The sequence below is a fragment of the Leptonychotes weddellii genome, chromosome 7, assembly GCF_054177405.1.
Source record: "Leptonychotes weddellii isolate Sample4059 chromosome 7, ASM5417740v2, whole genome shotgun sequence".
In the NCBI taxonomy this organism is placed as follows: domain Eukaryota; kingdom Metazoa; phylum Chordata; class Mammalia; order Carnivora; family Phocidae; genus Leptonychotes; species Leptonychotes weddellii.
In genome coordinates, this window is record NC_138375.1 from 96,825,068 (window position 1) to 96,825,312 (window position 245).

A 245-nucleotide genomic window follows, 5' to 3' on the forward strand; every position below is an offset into this window, starting at 1 on the left:
AGAGGGAGTGAGAGAGGGAGAAGCAGGTTTCCCGCTGAGCAGGGAGCCCGATGTGGGGCTTGATCCCAGGACCCTGAGATCATGACCTGAGCCGAAGGTAGACGCTTAACAACTGAGCCACCCAGGCGCCCCATAATTTGGATCTTCTTGAAAGGAACTCAGCTTTAACTCAAGCCTTTAGCATTTTCTTCAGATAAAGTTACAAGGAAAATGAACAACTCATGATAAAATAAAACTCAAAAAGC